At 39.6% G+C, this 15,872-nt stretch overlaps 35 non-coding genes across 35 annotated transcripts; all 35 read left to right on the top strand.

Moving 5' to 3' along the window:
- Positions 1-531: 531 nt before the first annotated feature.
- Trnag-ccc (transfer RNA glycine (anticodon CCC)) lies at positions 532-602 on the top strand. The gene has a single exon. It is a non-coding gene; the product is annotated as a tRNA-Gly (tRNA).
- A 149-nt stretch (positions 603-751) lies between these two features.
- Trnag-gcc (transfer RNA glycine (anticodon GCC)) lies at positions 752-822 on the top strand. The gene has a single exon. It is a non-coding gene; the product is annotated as a tRNA-Gly (tRNA).
- Positions 823-972: 150 nt separating this feature from the next.
- On the top strand, positions 973-1,043 carry Trnag-ccc (transfer RNA glycine (anticodon CCC)). The gene has a single exon. It is a non-coding gene; the product is annotated as a tRNA-Gly (tRNA).
- Positions 1,044-1,413: 370 nt separating this feature from the next.
- Trnag-gcc (transfer RNA glycine (anticodon GCC)) lies at positions 1,414-1,484 on the top strand. Its single transcript has one exon. It is a non-coding gene; the product is annotated as a tRNA-Gly (tRNA).
- Positions 1,485-2,294: 810 nt separating this feature from the next.
- On the top strand, positions 2,295-2,365 carry Trnag-gcc (transfer RNA glycine (anticodon GCC)). Its single transcript has one exon. It is a non-coding gene; the product is annotated as a tRNA-Gly (tRNA).
- Positions 2,366-3,396: 1,031 nt separating this feature from the next.
- On the top strand, positions 3,397-3,467 carry Trnag-gcc (transfer RNA glycine (anticodon GCC)). The gene has a single exon. It is a non-coding gene; the product is annotated as a tRNA-Gly (tRNA).
- Positions 3,468-3,837: 370 nt separating this feature from the next.
- Positions 3,838-3,908, top strand: Trnav-gac (transfer RNA valine (anticodon GAC)). The gene has a single exon. It is a non-coding gene; the product is annotated as a tRNA-Val (tRNA).
- A 149-nt stretch (positions 3,909-4,057) lies between these two features.
- Positions 4,058-4,128, top strand: Trnag-gcc (transfer RNA glycine (anticodon GCC)). Its single transcript has one exon. It is a non-coding gene; the product is annotated as a tRNA-Gly (tRNA).
- Positions 4,129-4,277: 149 nt separating this feature from the next.
- On the top strand, positions 4,278-4,348 carry Trnag-gcc (transfer RNA glycine (anticodon GCC)). Its single transcript has one exon. It is a non-coding gene; the product is annotated as a tRNA-Gly (tRNA).
- A 369-nt stretch (positions 4,349-4,717) lies between these two features.
- Positions 4,718-4,788, top strand: Trnag-gcc (transfer RNA glycine (anticodon GCC)). Its single transcript has one exon. It is a non-coding gene; the product is annotated as a tRNA-Gly (tRNA).
- Positions 4,789-4,937: 149 nt separating this feature from the next.
- Trnag-gcc (transfer RNA glycine (anticodon GCC)) lies at positions 4,938-5,008 on the top strand. The gene has a single exon. It is a non-coding gene; the product is annotated as a tRNA-Gly (tRNA).
- Positions 5,009-5,157: 149 nt separating this feature from the next.
- Positions 5,158-5,228, top strand: Trnav-gac (transfer RNA valine (anticodon GAC)). Its single transcript has one exon. It is a non-coding gene; the product is annotated as a tRNA-Val (tRNA).
- Positions 5,229-5,377: 149 nt separating this feature from the next.
- On the top strand, positions 5,378-5,448 carry Trnav-gac (transfer RNA valine (anticodon GAC)). The gene has a single exon. It is a non-coding gene; the product is annotated as a tRNA-Val (tRNA).
- A 369-nt stretch (positions 5,449-5,817) lies between these two features.
- On the top strand, positions 5,818-5,888 carry Trnag-gcc (transfer RNA glycine (anticodon GCC)). Its single transcript has one exon. It is a non-coding gene; the product is annotated as a tRNA-Gly (tRNA).
- Positions 5,889-6,037: 149 nt separating this feature from the next.
- Positions 6,038-6,108, top strand: Trnav-gac (transfer RNA valine (anticodon GAC)). The gene has a single exon. It is a non-coding gene; the product is annotated as a tRNA-Val (tRNA).
- A 1,248-nt stretch (positions 6,109-7,356) lies between these two features.
- On the top strand, positions 7,357-7,427 carry Trnag-gcc (transfer RNA glycine (anticodon GCC)). Its single transcript has one exon. It is a non-coding gene; the product is annotated as a tRNA-Gly (tRNA).
- A 148-nt stretch (positions 7,428-7,575) lies between these two features.
- Positions 7,576-7,646, top strand: Trnag-gcc (transfer RNA glycine (anticodon GCC)). Its single transcript has one exon. It is a non-coding gene; the product is annotated as a tRNA-Gly (tRNA).
- A 149-nt stretch (positions 7,647-7,795) lies between these two features.
- Positions 7,796-7,866, top strand: Trnav-gac (transfer RNA valine (anticodon GAC)). The gene has a single exon. It is a non-coding gene; the product is annotated as a tRNA-Val (tRNA).
- Positions 7,867-8,015: 149 nt separating this feature from the next.
- Positions 8,016-8,086, top strand: Trnav-gac (transfer RNA valine (anticodon GAC)). Its single transcript has one exon. It is a non-coding gene; the product is annotated as a tRNA-Val (tRNA).
- Positions 8,087-8,235: 149 nt separating this feature from the next.
- On the top strand, positions 8,236-8,306 carry Trnag-gcc (transfer RNA glycine (anticodon GCC)). The gene has a single exon. It is a non-coding gene; the product is annotated as a tRNA-Gly (tRNA).
- Positions 8,307-8,455: 149 nt separating this feature from the next.
- Positions 8,456-8,526, top strand: Trnag-gcc (transfer RNA glycine (anticodon GCC)). Its single transcript has one exon. It is a non-coding gene; the product is annotated as a tRNA-Gly (tRNA).
- A 149-nt stretch (positions 8,527-8,675) lies between these two features.
- On the top strand, positions 8,676-8,746 carry Trnav-gac (transfer RNA valine (anticodon GAC)). The gene has a single exon. It is a non-coding gene; the product is annotated as a tRNA-Val (tRNA).
- A 1,027-nt stretch (positions 8,747-9,773) lies between these two features.
- Positions 9,774-9,844, top strand: Trnag-ccc (transfer RNA glycine (anticodon CCC)). Its single transcript has one exon. It is a non-coding gene; the product is annotated as a tRNA-Gly (tRNA).
- A 149-nt stretch (positions 9,845-9,993) lies between these two features.
- Trnag-gcc (transfer RNA glycine (anticodon GCC)) lies at positions 9,994-10,064 on the top strand. Its single transcript has one exon. It is a non-coding gene; the product is annotated as a tRNA-Gly (tRNA).
- A 150-nt stretch (positions 10,065-10,214) lies between these two features.
- Positions 10,215-10,285, top strand: Trnag-ccc (transfer RNA glycine (anticodon CCC)). Its single transcript has one exon. It is a non-coding gene; the product is annotated as a tRNA-Gly (tRNA).
- An 811-nt stretch (positions 10,286-11,096) lies between these two features.
- On the top strand, positions 11,097-11,167 carry Trnag-ucc (transfer RNA glycine (anticodon UCC)). The gene has a single exon. It is a non-coding gene; the product is annotated as a tRNA-Gly (tRNA).
- A 149-nt stretch (positions 11,168-11,316) lies between these two features.
- Positions 11,317-11,387, top strand: Trnag-gcc (transfer RNA glycine (anticodon GCC)). The gene has a single exon. It is a non-coding gene; the product is annotated as a tRNA-Gly (tRNA).
- A 1,252-nt stretch (positions 11,388-12,639) lies between these two features.
- Positions 12,640-12,710, top strand: Trnag-gcc (transfer RNA glycine (anticodon GCC)). The gene has a single exon. It is a non-coding gene; the product is annotated as a tRNA-Gly (tRNA).
- Positions 12,711-13,301: 591 nt separating this feature from the next.
- Trnag-gcc (transfer RNA glycine (anticodon GCC)) lies at positions 13,302-13,372 on the top strand. Its single transcript has one exon. It is a non-coding gene; the product is annotated as a tRNA-Gly (tRNA).
- A 150-nt stretch (positions 13,373-13,522) lies between these two features.
- Positions 13,523-13,593, top strand: Trnag-gcc (transfer RNA glycine (anticodon GCC)). Its single transcript has one exon. It is a non-coding gene; the product is annotated as a tRNA-Gly (tRNA).
- A 149-nt stretch (positions 13,594-13,742) lies between these two features.
- Trnag-gcc (transfer RNA glycine (anticodon GCC)) lies at positions 13,743-13,813 on the top strand. Its single transcript has one exon. It is a non-coding gene; the product is annotated as a tRNA-Gly (tRNA).
- Positions 13,814-13,962: 149 nt separating this feature from the next.
- Trnag-gcc (transfer RNA glycine (anticodon GCC)) lies at positions 13,963-14,033 on the top strand. The gene has a single exon. It is a non-coding gene; the product is annotated as a tRNA-Gly (tRNA).
- A 149-nt stretch (positions 14,034-14,182) lies between these two features.
- Trnag-acc (transfer RNA glycine (anticodon ACC)) lies at positions 14,183-14,253 on the top strand. Its single transcript has one exon. It is a non-coding gene; the product is annotated as a tRNA-Gly (tRNA).
- Positions 14,254-15,281: 1,028 nt separating this feature from the next.
- Positions 15,282-15,352, top strand: Trnac-gca (transfer RNA cysteine (anticodon GCA)). Its single transcript has one exon. It is a non-coding gene; the product is annotated as a tRNA-Cys (tRNA).
- A 149-nt stretch (positions 15,353-15,501) lies between these two features.
- Positions 15,502-15,572, top strand: Trnag-gcc (transfer RNA glycine (anticodon GCC)). The gene has a single exon. It is a non-coding gene; the product is annotated as a tRNA-Gly (tRNA).
- The last annotated feature ends 300 nt before the right edge of the window (positions 15,573-15,872 follow it).

The raw sequence follows: 15,872 nt of genomic DNA, 5'->3' as shown, positions 1-15,872 counted from the left end.
GTGTAATTTCGATTCCGTTTGTTGGAATGACATTCAAAGCATTAATGACAAAATGGCAAAGGAAAGAATTATGTTCTGTGAACGATATATCGCATCGGTTGTACAGTGGTAGAATGCTCGTCTGCCACTGTGGCAGCCCGGAGTCGATTCCCGGTCGATGCAATGAAATTTTGTCAAACTCATTAATGAAGAACACATCTAAAATACGTAAATAATGAGAGTGTAATTCGGATTCCTTTTGTTGGAATGACATTCAAAGCATTAATGACAAAAGGGCAAAGGAAAGAATTATGTTCTGTGAACGATATATCGCATCGGTGGTTCAGTGGTAGAATGCTAACCTGCCACGGTGGCGGCCCGGGTGCGATTCCCGGTCGATGCAATGAAATTTTTTCAAACTCATCAATGAAGAACACATCTAAAATAAGTAAATAATGAGAGTGTAATTTCGATTCCTTTTGTTGGAATGACATTTAAAGCATTAATGACAAAATGGCAAAGGAAAGAATTATGTTCTGTGAACGATATATCGCATCGGTGGTTCAGTGGTAGAATGCTCGCCTCCCACGCGGGCGGCCCGGGTTCGATTCCCGGTCGATGCAATGAAACTTTGTCAAACTCTTTAATTAACAATACATCAAAAATAATTAAATAATGAGAGTGTAATTTCGATTCCTTTTGTTGGAATGACATTCAAAGCATTAATGACAAAATGGCAAAGGAAAGAATTATGTTCTGTGAACGATATATCGCATCGGTGGTTCAGTGGGAGAATGCTCGCCTGCCACGCGGGCGGCCCGGGTTCGATTCCCGGTCGATGCAATGAAATTTTGTAAAACTCATTAATGAAGAATACATAAAAAACGAAGTAAATAATGAGAGTGTAATTTCGATTCCTTTTGTTGGAATGACATTCAAAGCATTAATGACAAAATGGCAAAGGAAAGAATTATGTTCTGTGAACGATATATCGCATCGGTGGTTCAGTGGTAGAATGCTCGCCTCCCACGCGGGCAGCCCGGGTTCGATTCCCGGTCGATGCAATGAAACTTTGTCAAACTCTTTAATTAACAATACATCAAAAATAAGTAAATAATGAGAGTGTAATTTCGATTCCTTTTGTTGGAATGACATTCAAAGCATTAATGACAAAATGGCAAAGGAAAGAATTATGTTCTGTGAACGATATATCGCATCGGTGGTTCAGTGGTAGAATGCACGCCTGCCACGCGGGCGGCCCGGGGTCGATTCCCGGTCGATGCAATGAAATTTTGTCAAACTCAATTATGAAGAATACATAAAAATATAAGTAAATAATGAGAGTGTAATTTGGATTCCTTTTGTTGGAATGACATTCAAAGCATTAATGACAAAATGGCAAAGGAAAGTATTATGTTCTGTGAACGATATATCGCATCGGTGGTTCAGTGGTAGAATGCTCGCCTGCCACGCGGGCGGCCCGGGTTCGATTCCCGGTCGATGCAAAGAAATTTTGTAAAACTCATTAATGAAGAATACATAAAAAACGAAGTAAATAATGAGAGTGTAATTTCGATTCCTTTTGTTGGAATGACATTCAAAGCATTAATGACAAAATGGCAAAGGAAAGAATTATGTTCTGTGAACGATATATCGCATCGGTGGTTCAGTGGTAGAATGCTCGCCTGCCACTGTGGCGGCCCGGGTTCGATTCCCGGTCGATGCAATGAAATTTTCTCAAACTCATTAATGAAGAATACATCAAAAATTAGTAAATAATGAGAGTGTAAGTTGGATTACTTTTGTTGGAATGACATTCAAAGCATTAATAACAAAATGGCAAAGGTTAGAATTATGTTCTGTGAACGATATATCGCATCGGTGGTTCAGTGGTAGAATGCTCGCCTGCCACTGTGGCGGCCCGGGTTCGATTCCCGGTCGATGCAATGAAATTTTGTCAAACTCATTAATGAAGAATACATAAAAACGAAGTAAATAATTAGAGTGTAATTTCGATTCCTTTTGTTGGAATGACATTCAAAGCATTAATGACAAAATGGCAAAGGAAAGAATTATGTTCTGTGAACGATATATCGCATCGGTGGTTCAGTGGTAGAATGCTCGCCTGCCACTGTGGCGGCCCGGGTTCGATTCCCGGTCGATGCAATGAAATTTTGTCAAACTCATTAATGAAGAATACATCAAAAATTAGTAAATAATGAGAGTGTAAGTTGGATTCCTTTTGTTGGAATGACATTCAAAGCATTAATGAAAAAATGGCAAAGGAAAGAATTATGTTCTGTGAACGATATATCGCATCGGTGGTTCAGTGGTAGAATGCTCGCCTGCCACGCAGGCGGCCCGGGTTCGATTCCCGGTCGATGCAATGAAATTTTGTCAAACTCATTAATGAAGAATACATCAAAAATAAGTAAATAATGAGAGTGTAATTTCGATTCCTTTTGTTGGAATGACATTCAAAGCATTAATGACAAAATGGCAACGGAAAGAAATATGTTCTGTGAACGATATATCGCATCGGTGGTTCAGTGGTAGAAGGCTGGCCTGCCACGCGGGCGGCCCGGATTCGATTCCGGGTCGATGCAATGAAATTTTTTCTAACTCATTAATGAAGAATACATAAAAAACGAAGTAAATAATGAGAGTGTAATTTCGATTCCTTTTGCTGGAATGACATTCAAAGCATTAATGACAAAATGGCAAAGGAAAGAATTATGTTCTTTGAACGATATATCGCATCGGTGATTCAGTGGTAGAATGCTCGCCGACAATGCAGGCGGGCCGGGTTCGATTCCCGGTCGAAGGAATGAAATTTTGTCAAACTCATTAATGAAGAATACATCAAAAACGAAGTAAATAATGAGCGTGTAATTTCGATTCCTTTTGTTGGAATGACATTCAAAGCATTAATGACAAAATGGCAAAGGAAAGAATTGTGTTCTGCGAGAGATATGTCGCATTGGTGGTTCAGTTGTAGAATGCTCGGCTGCCACACGGGCGGCCAAGGTTCGATTCCCGGTCGATGCAATGAAATTTTGTCAAACTCATTAAATAAGAATACACAAAAAACGAAGTAAATAATGAGCATGTAATTTCGATTCCTTTTGTTGGAATGACATTCAAAGCATTAATGACAAAATGGCAAAGGAAAGAATTATGTTCTGTGAACGATATATCGCATCGGTGGTTCAGTGGTAGAATGCTCGGCTGCCACACGGTGGCCCGGGTTCGATTCCGGGTCGATGCAATGAAATTTTTTCAAACTCATTAATGAAGAATACATCAAACATAAGTAAATAATGAGAGTGTAAATTCGATTCCTTTTGTTGGAATGACATTCAAAGCATTAATTACAAAATGGCAAAGGAAAGAATTATGTTCTGTGAACGATATATCGCATCGGTGGTTCAGTGGTAGAATGCTCGCCTGCCACGCGGGCGGCCCGGGTTCGATTCCTGGTCGATGCAATGAAATTTTGTCAAACTCAATAATGAAGAATACATAAAAGACGAAGTAAATAATGAGAGTGTAATTTCGATTCCTTTTGTTGGAATGACATTCAAAGCATTAATGACAAAATGGCAAAGGACAGAATTATGTTCTGTGAACGATATATCGCATCGGTGGTTCAGTGGTAGAATGCTCGCCTGCCACGCGGGCGGCACGTGTTCGATTCCCGGTCGATGCAATGAAATTTTGTCAAACTCATTAATGAAGAATACATCAAAAAGAAGTAAATAATGAGAGTGTAATTTCGATTCCTTTTGCTGGAATGACATTCAAAGCATTAATGACAAAATGGCAAAGGAAAGAATTATGTTCTGTGAACGATATATCGCATCGGTGGTTCAGTGGTAGAATGCTCGGCTGACACGCGGGGTGCACGGGTTCGATTCCCGGTCGATGCAATTAAATTTTGTCAAACTCATTAATGAAGAATACATCAAAAAGAAGTAAATAATGAGAGTGTAATTTCGATTCCTTTTGTTGGAATGACATTCAAAGCATTAATGACAAAATGACAAAGGAAAGAATTATGTTCTGTGAACGATATATCGAATCGGTGGTTCAGTGGTAGAATGCTCGCCTGCCACGCGGGCGGCCCGGGTTCGATTCCCGGTCGATGCAATGAAATTTTGTCAAACTCATTAATGAAGAATACATCAAAAAGAAGTAAATAATGAGAGTGTAATTTCGATTCCTTTTGTTGGAATGACATTCAAAGCATTCATGACAAAATGGCAAAGGAAAGAATTATGTTCTGTGAACGATATATCGCATCGGTGGTTCAGTGGTAGAATGCTCGCCTGCCACGCGGGCGGCACGGGTTCGATTCCCGGTCGATGCAATGAAATTTTGTCAAACTCATTAATGAAGAATACATCAAAAAGAAGTAAATAATGAGAGTGTAATTTCGATTCCTTTTGCTTGAATGACATTCAAAGCATTAATGACAAAATGGCAAAGGAAAGAATTATGTTCTGTGAACGATATATCGCATCGGTGGTTCAGTGGTAGAATGCTCGGCTGACACGCGGGCGGCACGGGATCGATTCCCGGTCGATGCAATGAAATTTTGTCAAACTCATTAATGAAGAATACATCAAAAAGAAGTAAATAATGAGAGTGTAATTTCGATTCCTTTTGTTGGAATGACATTCAAAGCATTAATGACAAAATGGCAAAGGAAAGAATTATGTTCTGTGAACGATATATCGCATCGGTGGTTCAGTGGTAGAATGCTCGCCTGCCACGCGGGCGGCCCGGGTTCGATTCCCGGTCGATGCAATGAAATTTTGTCAAACTCATTAATGAAGAATACATCAAAAAGAAGTAAATAATGAGAGTGTAATTTCGATTCCTTTTATTGGAATGACATTCAAAGCATTCATGACAAAATGGCAAAGGAAAGAATTATGTTCTGTGAACGATATATCGCATCGGTGGTTCAGTGGTAGAATGCTCGCCTGCCACGCGGGCGGCCCGGGTTCGATTCCCGGTCGATGCAATGAAATTTTGTCAAACTCATTAATGAAGAATACATCAAAAAGAAGTAAATAATGAGAGTGTAATTTCGATTCCTTTTGCTGGAATGACATTCAAAGCATTAATGACAAAATGGCAAAGGAAAGAATTATGTTCTGCGAACGATATATCGCATCGGTGGTTCAGTGGTAGAATGCTCGGCTGACACGCGGGCGGCACGGGTTCGATTCCCGGTCGATGCAATGAAATTTTGTCAAACTCATTAATGAAGAATACATCAAAAAGAAGTAAATAATGAGAGTGTAATTTCGATTCCTTTTGCTGGAATGACATTCAAAGCATTAATGACAGAATGGCAAAGGAAAGAATTATGTTCTGTGAACGATATATCGCATCGGTGGTTCAGTGGTAGAATGCTCGACTGACACGCGGGCGGCACGGGTTCGATTCCCGGTCGATGCAATGAAATTTTGTCAAACTCATTCATGAAGAATACATCAAATAGAAGTAAATAATGAGAGTGTAATTTCGATTCCTTTTGTTGGAATGACATTCAAAGCATTCATGACAAAATGGCAAAGGAAAGAATTATGTTCTGTGAACGATATATCGCATCGGTGGTTCAGTGGTAGAATGCTCGCCTGCCACGCGGGCGGCATGGGTTCGATTCCCGGTCGATGCAATGAAATTTTGTCAAACGTATTAATGAAGAATACATCAAAAAGAAGTAAATAATGAGAGTGTAATTTCGATTCCTTTTGTTGGAATGACATTCAAAGCATTCATGACAAAATGGCAAAGGAAAGAATTATGTTCTGTGAACGATATATCGCATCGGTGGTTCAGTGGTAGAATGCTCGCCTGCCACGCGGGCGGCCCGGGTTCGATTCCCGGTCGATGCAATGAAATTTTGTCAAACTCATTAATGAAGAATACATCAAAAAGAAGTAAATAATGAGAGTGTAATTTCGATTCCTTTTGCTGGAATGACATTCAAAGCATTAATGACAAAATGGCAAAGGAAAGAATTATGTTCTGTGAACGATATATCGCATCGGTGGTTCAGTGGTAGAATGCTCGGCTGACACGCGGGCGGCACGGGTTCGATTCCCGGTCGATGCAATGAAATTTTGTCAAACTCATTAATGAAGAATACATCAAAAAGAAGTAAATAATGAGAGTGTAATTTCGATTCCTTTTGTTGGAATGACATTCAAAGCATTAATGACAAAATGGCAAAGGAAAGAATTATGTTCTGTGAACGATATATCGCATCGGTGGTTCAGTGGTAGAATGCTCGCCTGCCACTGTGGCAGCCTTGGTTCGATTCCCGGTCGATGCAATGAAATTTTTCAAACTCATTAATGAAGAATACAAAAAAATTAAGTAAATAATGAGAGTGTAATTTCGATTCCTTTTGTTGGAATGACATTCAAAGCATTAATGACAAAATGGCAAAGGAAAGAATTATGTTCTGTGAACGATATATCGCATCGGTGGTTCAGTGGTAGAATGCTCGCCTGCCACGCGGGCGGCCCGGTTTCGATTTCCGGTCGATACAATGAAATTATGTCAAACTCATTAACGAAGAATACATAAAGATTAAGTAAATAATGAGAGTGTAATTTCGATTCCGTTTGTTGGAATGACATTCAAAGCATTAATGACAAAATGGCAAAGGAAAGAATTATGTTCTGTGAACGATATATCGCATCGGTTGTACAGTGGTAGAATGCTCGTCTGCCACTGTGGCAGCCCGGGTTCGATTCCCGGTCGATGCAATGAAATTTTGTCAAACTCATTAATGAAGAACACATCTAAAATACGTAAATAATGAGAGTGTAATTCGGATTCCTTTTGTTGGAATGACATTCAAAGCATTAATGACAAAAGGGCAAAGGAAAGAATTATGTTCTGTGAACGATATATCGCATCGGTGGTTCAGTGGTAGAATGCTAACCTGCGACGCGGGCGGCCCGGGTGCGATTCCCGGTCGATGCAATGAAATTTTTTCAAACTCATCAATGAAGAACACATCTAAAATAAGTAAATAATGAGAGTGTAATTTCGATTCCTTTTGTTGGAATGACATTCAAAGCATTAATGACAAAATGGCAAAGGAAAGAATTATGTTCTGTGAACGATATATCGCATCGGTGGTTCAGTGGTAGAATGCTCGGCTGACACGCGGGCGGCACGGGATCGATTCCCGGTCGATGCAATGAAATTTTGTCAAACTCATTAATGAAGAATACATCAAAAAGAAGTAAATAATGAGAGTGTAATTTCGATTCCTTTTGTTGGAATGACATTCAAAGCATTAATGACAAAATGGCAAAGGAAAGAATTATGTTCTGTGAACGATATATCGCATCGGTGGTTCAGTGGTAGAATGCTCGCCTGCCACGCGGGCGGCCCGGGTTCGATTCCCGGTCGATGCAATGAAATTTTTCAAACTCATTAATGAAGAATACATCAAAAAGAAGTAAATAATGAGAGTGTAATTTCGATTCCTTTTATTGGAATGACATTCAAAGCATTCATGACAAAATGGCAAAGGAAAGAATTATGTTCTGTGAACGATATATCGCATCGGTGGTTCAGTGGTAGAATGCTCGCCTGCCACGCGGGCGGCCCGGGTTCGATTCCCGGTCGATGCAATGAAATTTTGTCAAACTCATTAATGAAGAATACATCAAAAAGAAGTAAATAATGAGAGTGTAATTTCGATTCCTTTTGCTGGAATGACATTCAAAGCATTAATGACAAAATGGCAAAGGAAAGAATTATGTTCTGTGAACGATATATCGCATCGGTGGTTCAGTGGTAGAATGCTCGGCTGACACGCGGGCGGCACGGGTTCGATTCCCGGTCGATGCAATGAAATTTTGTCAAACTCATTAATGAAGAATACATCAAAAATAAGTAAATAATGAGAGTGTAATTTCGATTCCTTTTGCTGGAATGACATTCAAAGCATTAATGACAGAATGGCAAAGGAAAGAATTATGTTCTGTGAACGATATATCGCATCGGTGGTTCAGTGGTAGAATGCTCGGCTGACACGCGGGCGGCACGGGTTCGATTCCCGGTCGATGCAATGAAATTTTGTCAAACTCATTCATGAAGAATACATCAAATAGAAGTAAATAATGAGAGTGTAATTTCGATTCCTTTTGTTGGAATGACATTCAAAGCATTCATGACAAAATGGCAAAGGAAAGAATTATGTTCTGTGAACGATATATCGCATCGGTGGTTCAGTGGTAGAATGCTCGCCTGCCACGCGGGCGGCCCGGGTTCGATTCCCGGTCGATGCAATGAAATTTTGTCAAACGTATTAATGAAGAATACATCAAAAAGAAGTAAATAATGAGAGTGTAATTTCGATTCCTTTTGTTGGAATGACATTCAAAGCATTCATGACAAAATGGCAAAGGAAAGAATTATGTTCTGTGAACGATATATCGCATCGGTGGTTCAGTGGTAGAATGCTCGCCTGCCACGCGGGCGGCCCGGGTTCGATTCCCGGTCGATGCAATGAAATTTTGTCAAACTCATTAATGAAGAATACATCAAAAAGAAGTAAATAATGAGAGTGTAATTTCGATTCCTTTTGCTGGAATGACATTCAAAGCATTAATGACAAAATGGCAAAGGAAAGAATTATGTTCTGTGAACGATATATCGCATCGGTGGTTCAGTGGTAGAATGCTCGGCTGACACGCGGGCGGCACGGGTTCGATTCCCGGTCGATGCAATGAAATTTTGTCAAACTCATTAATGAAGAATACATCAAAAAGAAGTAAATAATGAGAGTGTAATTTCGATTCCTTTTGTTGGAATGACATTCAAAGCATTAATGACAAAATGGCAAAGGAAAGAATTATGTTCTGTGAACGATATATCGCATCGGTGGTTCAGTGGTAGAATGCTCGCCTGCCACTGTGGCAGCCTTGGTTCGATTCCCGGTCGATGCAATGAAATTTTTCAAACTCATTAATGAAGAATACAAAAAAATTAAGTAAATAATGAGAGTGTAATTTCGATTCCTTTTGTTGGAATGACATTCAAAGCATTAATGACAAAATGGCAAAGGAAAGAATTATGTTCTGTGAACGATATATCGCATCGGTGGTTCAGTGGTAGAATGCTCGCCTGCCACGCGGGCGGCCCGGTTTCGATTTCCGGTCAATACAATGAAATTATGTCAAACTCATTAACGAAGAATACATAAAGATTAAGTAAATAATGAGAGTGTAATTTCGATTCCGTTTGTTGGAATGACATTCAAAGCATTAATGACAAAATGGCAAAGGAAAGAATTATGTTCTGTGAACGATATATCGCATCGGTTGTACAGTGGTAGAATGCTCGTCTGCCACTGTGGCAGCCCGGGTTCGATTCCCGGTCGATGCAATGAAATTTTGTCAAACTCATTAATGAAGAACACATCAAAATACGTAAATAATGAGAGTGTAATTCGGATTCCTTTTGTTGGAATGACATTCAAAGCATTAATGACAAAAGGGCAAAGGAAAGAATTATGTTCTGTGAACGATATATCGCATCGGTGGTTCAGTGGTAGAATGCTAACCTGCCACGCGGGCGGCCCGGGTGCGATTCCCGGTCGATGCAATGAAATTTTTGCAAACTCATCAATGAAGAACACATCTAAAATAAGTAAATAATGAGAGTGTAATTTCGATTCCTTTTGTTGGAATGACATTCAAAGCATTAATGACAAAATGGCAAAGGAAAGAATTATATTCTGTGAACGATATATCGCATCGGTGGTTCAGTGGTAGAATGCTCGCCTCCCACGCGGGCGGCCCGGGTTCGATTCCCGGTCGATGCAATGAAACTTTGTCAAACTCTTTAATTAACAATACATCAAAAATAATTAAATAATGAGAGTGTAATTTCGATTCCTTTTGTTGGAATGACATTCAAAGCATTAATGACAAAATGGCAAAGGAAAGAATTATGTTCTGTGAACGATATATCGCATCGGTGGTTCAGTGGGAGAATGCTCGCCTGCCACGCGGGCGGCCCGGGTTCGATTCCCGGTCGATGCAATGAAATTTTGTAAAACTCATTAATGAAGAATACATAAAAAACGAAGTAAATAATGAGAGTGTAATTTCGATTCCTTTTGTTGGAATGACATTCAAAGCATTAATTACAAAATGGCAAAGGAAAGAATTATGTTCTGTGAACGATATATCGCATCGGTGGTTCAGTGGTAGAATGCTCGCCTCCCACGCGGGCGGCCCGGGTTCGATTCCCGGTCGAGGCAATGAAACTTTGTCAAACTCTTTAATTAACAATACATCAAAAATAAGTAAATAATGAGAGTGTAATTTCGATTCCTTTTGTTGGAATGACATTCAAAGCATTAATGAAAAAATGGCAAAGGAAAGAATTATGTTCTGTGAACGATATATCGCATCGGTGGTTCAGTGGTAGAATGCACGCCTGCCACGCGGGCGGCCCGGGGTCGATTCCCGGTCGATGCAATGAAATTTTGTCAAACTCAATTATGAAGAATACATAAAAATATAAGTAAATAATGAGAGTGTAATTTGGATTCCTTTTGTTGGAATGACATTCAAAGCATTAATGACAAAATGGCAAAGGAAAGTATTATGTTCTGTGAACGATATATCGCATCGGTGGTTCAGTGGTAGAATGCTCGCCTGCCACGCGGGCGGCCCGGGTTCGTCTCCCGGTCGATGCAAAGAAATTTTGTAAAACTCATTAATGAAGAATACATCAAAAAGTAAGTAAATAATGAGAGTGTAATTTCGATTCCTTTTGTTGGAATGACATTCAAAGCATTAATGACAAAATGGCAAAGGAAAGAATTATGTTCTGTGAACGATATATCGCATCGGTGGTTCAGTGGTAGAATGCTCGCCTGCCACTGTGGCGGCCCGGGTTCGATTCCCGGTCGATGCAATGAAATTTTGTCAAACTCATTAATGAAGAATACATAAAAACGAAGTAAATAATTAGAGTGTAATTTCGATTCCTTTTGTTGGAATGACATTCAAAGCATTAATGACAAAATGGCAAAGGAAAGAATTATGTTCTGTGAACGATATATCGCATCGGTGGTTCAGTGGTAGAATGCTCGCCTTCCACTGTGGCGGCCCGGGTTCGATTCCCGGTCGATGCAATGAAATTTTGTCAAACTCATTAATGAAGAATACATCAAAAATTAGTAAATAATGAGAGTGTAAGTTGGATTCCTTTTGTTGGAATGACATTCAAAGCATTAATGAAAAAATGGCAAAGGAAAGAATTATGTTCTGTGAACGATATATCGCATCGGTGGTTCAGTGGTAGAATGCTCGCCTGCCACGCAGGCGGCCCGGGTTCGATTCCCGGTCGATGCAATGAAATTTTGTCAAACTCATTAATGAAGAATACATCAAAAATAAGTAAATAATGAGAGTGTAATTTCGATTCCTTTTGTTGGAATGACATTCAAAGCATTAATGACAAAATGGCAACGGAAAGAAATATGTTCTGTGAACGATATATCGCATCGGTGGTTCAGTGGTAGAAGGCTGGCCTGCCACGCGGGCGGCCCGGATTCGATTCCGGGTCGATGCAATGAAATTTTTTCTAACTCATTAATGAAGAATACATAAAAAACGAAGTAAATAATGAGAGTGTAATTTCGATTCCTTTTGCTGGAATGACATTCAAAGCATTAATGACAAAATGGCAAAGGAAAGAATTATGTTCTTTGAACGATATATCGCATCGGTGATTCAGTGGTAGAATGCTCGCCGACAATGCAGGCGGGCCGGGTTCGATTCCCGGTCGAAGGAATGAAATTTTGTCAAACTCATTAATGAAGAATACATCAAAAACGAAGTAAATAATGAGCGTGTAATTTCGATTCCTTTTGTTGAAATGACATTCAAAGCATTAATGACAAAATGGCAAAGGAAAGAATTGTGTTCTGCGAGAGATATGTCGCATTGGTGGTTCAGTTGTAGAATGCTCGGCTGCCACACGGGCGGCCAAGGTTCGATTCCCGGTCGATGCAATGAAATTTTGTCAAACTCATTAAATAAGAATACACAAAAAACGAAGTAAATAATGAGCATGTAATTTCGATTCCTTTTGTTGGAATGACATTCAAAGCATTAATGACAAAATGGCAAAGGAAAGAATTATGTTCTGTGAACGATATATCGCATCGGTGGTTCAGTGGTAGAATGCTCGGCTGCCACACGGTGGCCCGGGTTCGATTCCGGGTCGATGCAATGAAATTTTTTCAAACTCATTAATGAAGAATACATCAAACATAAGTAAATAATGAGCATGTAAATTCGATTCCTTTTGTTGGAATGACATTCAAAGCATTAATTACAAAATGGCAAAGGAAAGAATTATGTTCTGCGAACGATATATCGACTCGGTGGTACAGTGGTAGAATGCTTGCCTGCCACGCGGGCGGCCCGAGTTCGATTCCCGGTCGATGCAATGAAATGTTGTCAAACTCATTAATGAAGAATACATAAAAAACGACGTATATAATGAGAGTGTAATTTCGATTCCTTTTGTTGGAATGACATTCAAAGCATTAATGACAAAATGGCAAAGGAAAGAATTATGTTCTGTGAACGATATACCGCATCGGTGGTTCAGTGGTAGAATGCTCGCCTGCCACGCGGGCGGCCCGAGTTCGATTCCCGGTCGATGCAATGAAATTTTGTCAAACTCATTAATGAAGAATACATAAAAATCGAAGTAAATAATGAGAGTGTAATTTCGATTCCTTTTGTTGGAATGACATTCAAAGCATTAATGACAAAATGGCAAAGGAAAGAATTATGTTCTGTGAACGATATATCGCATCGGTGGTTCAGTGGTAGAATGCTCGCCTGCCGCGGTAGCGGCCCGGGTATGATTCCCGATCGATGATATGAAATTTTCTCAAACTCAATAATGAAGAATACTTCAAAAAGTAAGTAAATAATGAGAGTGTAATTCCGATTCCTTTTGTTGGAATGACATTCAAAGCATTAATGACAAAATGGCAAAGGAAAGAATTATGTTCTGTGACTGATATATCGCATCGGTGGTTCAGTGGTAGAATGCTCGCCTGCCACTGTGGCGGCCCGGGTTCGATTCCCGGTCGATGCAATAAAATTTTGTCAAACTCATTAATGAAGAATACATCAAAAATAAGTAAATAATGAGAGTGTAATTTCGATTCCTTTTGTTGGAATGACATTCAAAGCATTAATGACAAAATGGCAAAGGAAAGAATTATGTTCTGTGAACGATATATCGCATCGGTGGTTCAGTGGTAGAATGCTCGCCTGCCACGCGGGCGGCCCGGGTTCGATTCCTGGTCGATGCAATGAAATTTTGTCAAACTCAATAATGAAGAATACATAAAAGACGAAGTAAATAATGAGAGTGTAATTTCGATTCCTTTTGTTGGAATGACATTCAAAGCATTAATGACAAAATGGCAAAGGACAGAATTATGTTCTGTGAAGGATATATCGCATCGGTGGTTCAGTGGTAGAATGCTCGCCTGCCACGCGGGCGGCCCGGGTTCGATTCCCGGTCGATGCAATGTAATTTTGTCAAACTCATTAATGAAGAATACATAAAAAATAAGTAAATAATGAGAGTGTAATTTCGATTCCTTTTGTTGGAATGACATTCAAAGCATTAATGACAAAATGGCAAAGGAAAGAATTATGTTCTGTGAACGATATATCGCATCGGTGGTTCAGTGGTAGAATGCTTGCCTGCCACGCGGGCGGCCCGGGTTCGATTCCCGGTCGATGCAATGAAATTTTGTCAAACTCATTAATGAAGAATACATCAAAAATAAGTAAATAATGAGAGTGTAATTTCGATTCCTTTTGTTGGAATGACATTCAAAGCATTAATGACAAAATGGCAAAGGAAAGAATTATGTTCTGTGAACGATATATCGCATCGGTGATTCAGTGGTAGAATGCTTGCCTGCCACGCGGGCGGCCCGGGTTCGATTCCCGGTCGATGCAATGAAATTTTGTCAAACTCATTAATGAAGAATACATCAAAAATAAGTAAATAATGAGAGTGTAATTTCGATTCCTTTTGTTGGAATGACATTCAAAGCATTAATGACAAAATGGCAAAGGAAAGAATTATGTTCTGTGAACGATATATCGCATCGGTGGTTCAGTGGTAGAATGCTCGCCTACCACGCGGGCGGCCCGGGTTCGATTCCCGGTCGATGCAATTAAATTTTGTCAAACCCATTAATGAAGAATACATCAAAAATAAGTAAATAATGAGAGTGTAATTTCGATTCCTTTTGTTGGAATGACATTCAAAGCATTAATGACAAAATGGCAAAGGAAAGAATTATGTTCTGTGAACGATATATCGCATCGGTGGTTCAGTGGTAGAATGCTCGCCTTCAACACGGGCGGCCCGGGTTCGATTCCTGGTCGATGTAATCAAATTTTGTCAAACTCATTAATGAAGAATACATCAGAAATAAGTAAATAATGAGAGTGTAATTTCGATTCCTTTTGTTGGAATGACATTCAAAGCATTAATGACAAAATGCCAAAGGAAAGAATCATGTTCTGTTAACGATATATTGCATCGGTGGTTCAGTGGTAGACTGCTCGCCTGCCACACGGGCGGCCCGGGTACGATTCCCGGTCGATGCAATGAAATTTTGTCAAACTCATTAATGAAGAATACATCAAAAATAAGTAAATAATGAGAGTGTAATTTCGATTCCTTTTGTTGGAAAGACATTCAAAGCATTAATGACAAAATGGCAAAGGAAAGAATTATGTTCTGTGAACGATATATCGCATCGGCGGTTCAGTGGTAGAATGCTCGGCTGCAACACGGGGCCCGGGTTCGATTCGGGGTCGATGCAATGAAATTGTGTCAAACTCATTAATCAAGAATACATAAAAAATAATTAAATAATGAGAGTGTAATTTCGATTCCTTTTGTTGGAATGACATTCAAAGCATTAATGACAAAATGGCAAAGGAAAGAATTATGTTCCGTGAACGATATATCGCATCGGTGGTTCAGTGTTAGGATGCTCGCCTGCCACGCGGGCGGCCCGGGTTCGATTCCCGGTCGATGCAATGAAATTTTGTCAAACTCATTAATGAAGAATACATCAAAAACGAAGTAAATAATGAGAGTGTAATTTCGATTCCTTCTGTTGGAATGACATTCAAAGCATTAATGACAAAATGGCAAAGGAAAGAATTATGTTCTGTGATCGATATATCGCATCGGTGGTTCAGTGGTAGAATGCTCGGCTGCAACGCGGGGGGCCCGGGTTCGATTCCCGGTCGATGCAATGAAATTTTGTCAAACTCATTAATGAAGAATACATCAAAAATAATTAAATATTGAGAGTGTAATTTCGATTCCTTTTGTTGGAATGACATTCAAAGCATTAATGACAAAATGGCAAAGGAAAGAAGTATGTTCTGTGAACAATATATCGCATCGGTGGTTCAGTGGTAGAATGCTCGCCTGCCACGCGGGCGGCCCGGGTTCGATTCCCGGTCGATGCAATGAAATTTTGTCAAACTCATTAATGAAGCATACATCAAAAATAAGTAAATAATGAGAGTGTAATTTCGATTCCTTTTGTTGGAATGACATTCAAAGTATTAATGACAAAATGGCAAAGGAAAGAATTATGTTCTGTGAACGATATATCGCATTGGTGGTTCAGTGGTAGAATGCTCGCCTGCCAGGCGGGCGGTCCGGGTTCGATTCCGGGTCGATGCAATGAAATTTTGTCAAACTCATTAATGAAGAATACTTCAAAAATGATTAAATAATGAGAGTGTAATTTCGATTCCTTTTGT

The sequence above is a fragment of the Euprymna scolopes genome, chromosome 7, assembly GCF_053919585.1.
Source record: "Euprymna scolopes isolate OS-2025 chromosome 7, ASM5391958v1, whole genome shotgun sequence".
In the NCBI taxonomy this organism is placed as follows: Eukaryota; Metazoa; Mollusca; class Cephalopoda; order Sepiida; family Sepiolidae; genus Euprymna; species Euprymna scolopes.
This window is presented reverse-complemented; position numbering and strand designations above follow the sequence as displayed.